Below are 5,048 nucleotides of genomic sequence, written 5' to 3'. Positions count from 1 at the left end.
GGCCGTGTCCAGCGGACACGGGGCCGTGTCCAGCCTTCTGTTCAGCCTATAAATAGAGGAGCTTGGCTTCATTCTCTCTCATCCCTTGGCACATCACCTCTCTCACACCTCATCCACCACCCACCACCACCATAACACCATCATCCACCACCATCATCCATTGTCCATCGTAGAGTGTGTGAGTCGTCTCGGGATCCAAGATTGATCGTAAGAGTTCTTGACAATCAAGGCCATGTTTGCCTAAGTCTCTTACATCACTTGGTGAAGACAAGTGTTTAGTATAATACTTTTTATTTTTAATCTTTTGCACTTTTTATTTGGTTTTGTATTAATGACTTTAATAACTAGTTACTTATGTTGAAGGTGATCTTTCCTTATCGTTTGTCCGTGGTGTCTTGGCATTATTTTACTGTCTATATAAAATAAAAGATTTTCACCATTCATATCTCCACGGTCTATATGGAGGTATGTTGGCTACCTGGTCGGGGGTTAAGGGAACGGTTTGGTAAGGGTCTTGCCCTTGTTCAGCGTTTAGAGGTCCTGCTTGGGACCTGGGTCAAATTTAGTAGGATCTCCTTCAATGCCCATAGGTATTGGATGGCGGGGATCCAAACTCTTTGACCCCCTCATAAGTTAACTACTATTAATACTATAACCCGGCTATTTAGGACTGTATCCCTGCTGACTCAGACTACTTAGCCGAGGGTAACGTCACCGCCAAAAGCGGGGCCTACCACAATTCGCATTAATAACTTAATTCATTATCTTTCAATAATCCGACCCTTTAGGATTGTATCCTTGCTGACTCAAACTATTGGGTTGAGGGTAACGTCGCCTTCAAAAGAGGGGCCTACTACAATAACTAAGATAATCTCTTAAACAAGTGCAAAAGTGCGAAAATAATCAAAGGTTATACTAATACACGTGTTGGATCCAAGTGATTCATCTTATCTATCTGTTTTTATTTTATTTTTATTTTCAGCATTTAGTTAGTTTTTACTTTTCTTAGTTTAAAACATTTTTCTAACCTTTTTTATTTGATTAGACGTTGAGGATAAACCGGTACTAAAAGCTCTTGTGTCCTTGGACGACCTCGGTATCTTACCAACACTATACTACGTCCACGATGGGTGCACTTGCCCATATGTGTGTTTAGTGTTAGTGAATATCGTGTTTTATAAATTTAAAACTTGACTAAAAGTGTAAAAAGGGCTTAAATATATATCTAAAATATATACACACCGACACACATCAGTCCCATCTCTTGAATATACTCCCGTATCCAGAATCTCAATATTCAGTCTTACAGGTGAGTATACTACAATGATATCTGTACATAATTTAGGGGTTAAATGCGAGAACTGGAGAATCTCAGGTCAGAACTTCCGTTCAGCAGAGAGATATCAGTTTCGACTTTGCAGTGTGTCCCCTTTAGAGGATCTTTTAGCTACAACAGATGATTATCAATTTTATTGTCTAATCAATCTGAGGGCTTTATGCTATATTTCAAGCATTTTGGATAAAGTATTAGCCAAGGACTAGGTCAGAACTACCGTTCAGCAGAAGTCCTGGAATAATACCCCAGACATCATAGAGTATAAACACCTAGTGTATCAGAATACGAGACCTTTCAAACGAGATTTCAGGGGTTACCTATATATCCAAGTAGTGTTCCCCACGAATTTCGCAAGTTTGAAATTTTAGGTTTATATCCCAAATAAATCTACTAAATGTACGAAAACCTATCGTCACATCATCAGTGAGATCGTTTATAACTTTTGACAATTCATTTGCTTAGCATGCTGTGATAGTCCACTGATGTACTATCATTTCCTCTTTTCTCAACAAAACTCATTTTTGCTTTTTCAATGTTTTTGGAATTTTCAAATTTTCTAATTTTTAAATTTTTCTCCCCCTAAAATCAAAATATGTTTCAATTTTGATTTTCAAGGAAAATTTGAAAACTGTACAAATAAAATGACAAACTGATATCGAATCACTTCAATTCGCCATTCATTTGGCATAAACAATCAGAACTCCCCTTGACAACAAACTATTTTCCCATTTAGATTTCAAAACACTTAAGTTTGTTTTAATCAAAATGGTTTTTCCGAAAAATTAGTTTTGTGTGTCATTTCACAAATTCGGGGTTCTTTCATCACATTGTTTTCCTTTAATCACATGTAGAAAATCAAGTACAACTTAATGTCCCTGATTTACCACATGTAGGTCGAAAAATCACCATAGTGAAATTTCTCAAGAAATGTGCCGATTTATGTTCCACGCTTACCAACCTGGGAACTCCGGCAAGTCAGGGTTTTTCATTTGAAAAGATCCACCCAAGCCTGACCAGCCTTGGGTTTGACAGTTTTTACCTCAACAACTAGCTCTTCTGGTTTCGACATACCAGAATCATTGCCTGAATGTGGCTTGTCTGACTTTGATCTGTCAGATTCATTGCCGACATGTGGCTCCTTTGTTTCCGAAGAAACAGATTCATTGCCACTAAATGTTACCTTCTTCTTTATCTCCTCTTTTGTCCTCAGATTTGCATCTGACGAACTCGGCTTGCTTGACTTTGCAGTCGAGTGAAGCGATTCATCAGTACTCTTATTCTTACCAACAGATGAACCCGGGGACAAAATCTTCTCGAGATACTCTCGTGCTTTCTTCCTCTTCTTCCTCAGTTTGTCTTTCTGCCCTTGTGAAAGCTTTACTTTCTTTTCATGAACTTTCTGTTCTTGAACTTTTGGTTCTTGAACTTTCTGTCATTTGGGCTTGACACTGACGGGTTTCTTTGCCAATTTCTGAGATTCAGCCCTTGATCTTCCCATCGATCTCCTCGGGCAATCTCTGGCAATATGTCCTCTGAAATGACATTCATAACACCTTCTCGTTTCGAATCTCCGACTTTGGCAGTTAACAGCAATGCGTCCTTGATAGCCACAAGAGTAACACACTCTGTTATCATACCTCTTCTCTCTTTCATACCGTACACCATTTTCTCTTTTTGTATCCTTGATTTGGCATTTGAGCACTATGGTCAAACCTGCACCACTTATTACCAACATTTTGTAAGTTTTCATTTTTAAATTTTTCTGTTTTTTTTAAATGATTGGATGACTTTTCTGATGAGCTTTTATTTTCTTTTTTAGAATTTTTCAAATTTTTATCTTTTTGTTTCTGTTCCACAATCTTCTTTACAGGTTTTTGCGTTGAGCATTCACCTTTCTTAGTAGATTGCAAAACAGTATTTTTAAATTTTTCTTTTAAATCTAAAAATATTTTTCTTTTCTTTTCTTTTTCTTTTTCATCATCAGATATTTCATCACAATCTTCAATTTTGACTTTGTCAAAATTTGTGACATTGTCACTTATTGGAACAGAATTGATTGGTTTTGGACAGGGAAAATTCACCCTATCTGATGAAGTCACAAAACCTTTCAATTTCTTTTCAAGTTCATCAATCTTGTTTCTTGAATTCTCAGCTTCATTTTCAAGCTGAGATATTCTTTCAAGATGAGACTTGATAGAATTTTCATTTTCAATTTTAAGATTTTCAAGAACAGATTTTTCATTTTCCAAACCTTTTAACTGTTCTTGAAATCTTGTTTCATTTTCTTTCAGATTTTTGTTTTCCAATTTTATCCAGAAATCTTCATCTTCTGAAGATTTTCTTTTGCTTTCAAAATCTTTTTCTTTTTCTTTCAAAATTTTGTTTTCAGATGTTAAACTGTTCAAATCATTTAACAGTTTATCATTCTCAGATTTCAGTTTTTCACAGTTCAAGCGTAACTCCAGAATCTGTTCATTATCAGCCTTCTTCTCGTTCTTCAGAGTATTGTTTTCCAATGTCAAACTCTCCACATCCTTCAAGAGTTTCACACTGTCTGCTTCTGATTTTTTGCATTTCAAGCAATTTTCATTCATTTTACCACCTTCAGCTTCTTTCTTTGTTTCCATCATGTATGTTCCTGCACAAAAAATTTTAACAAAATCAAGAGGATTCGAATTTTTATCAATATAACAACCCCTCTTAATATCGTATCTCATATTCTTTTTTGCTGCAAGACATACATCAATTCGTTTTCTCATTTCAATGATTACATTCAAATCTATCTTTCTTGATTCCTCTTTTATTTCATCCAATAATTGCCCTTTTCTTACATATTCATGACCACTATGATTTGTAATTGTGTTGATGAAACTTCTTAAATCATAACGTGATAGACTAGAATCCCGTTTCAATCCATTCACGAAGTTATCCCATTCCAAAGGTAAAGCATCAACAAATTTCAAAATTCTTTCATCCTTTGAATGATATATCTTATGTTTTTCTAACTTGATGATTAATTCCCAAAACCTTTCTTTCAAACTCTCCATTGATTCATTCTCCAAACATAAGAAATTTTCGTATCTTTTAACATAAACATCCTTATTATATCTCATCTCACACCACAATTCCTTAGTCCAGTTATTTAAACTTTTAAGATTCTTGTTTTCCTTCTCATCAAACATTTTGATCTCACTTTCTTTGTTAAGTGACTTGATTAAAGTTTTTATTTAAGTTCAAAGTCCACAGAATTTCAATGTCTTGATATTTGCACCTTGTAAAAACACTTCGAATCTCCTGCAAACACACAAATAAATGATCAGTTAAAAAAACAAACTCTCAAACAACTGAATCAGATTGTGATTGGGCCTTTTGTTCCACTAACCCAACACCTTTTCTTCAATTGGGCCAAATTTTTTATGTGAGTATTAATGAGACTGCAAGTTAATAAAATTGGTGCACAAATATACTAATAGATTCGATTGTAAACCACTGTGATTGGACTGTAGTTTTGTTGTTCAACTTTGATTAGGCCGCAAGTTTTAAAGGACCTTTAACCGTGATTGGGCCTTATAGGAAGTCACATGGACGGCAATGATAAAATGGGCGGCAATTATCTATGATTGGCTGATTGGGCTGTCAAAAATTTAATGATTGGGCCTTTTGGGGTTAATGGGGCGGTGCAGGGGGCCGGCAATCAACCTGCCAACAATTA

This window comes from Helianthus annuus, chromosome 14 (assembly GCF_002127325.2).
Source record: "Helianthus annuus cultivar XRQ/B chromosome 14, HanXRQr2.0-SUNRISE, whole genome shotgun sequence".
In the NCBI taxonomy this organism is placed as follows: domain Eukaryota; kingdom Viridiplantae; phylum Streptophyta; class Magnoliopsida; order Asterales; family Asteraceae; genus Helianthus; species Helianthus annuus.
The sequence above is the reverse complement of the archived record's forward strand: the minus strand, read 5'-3'. Positions refer to the sequence as shown.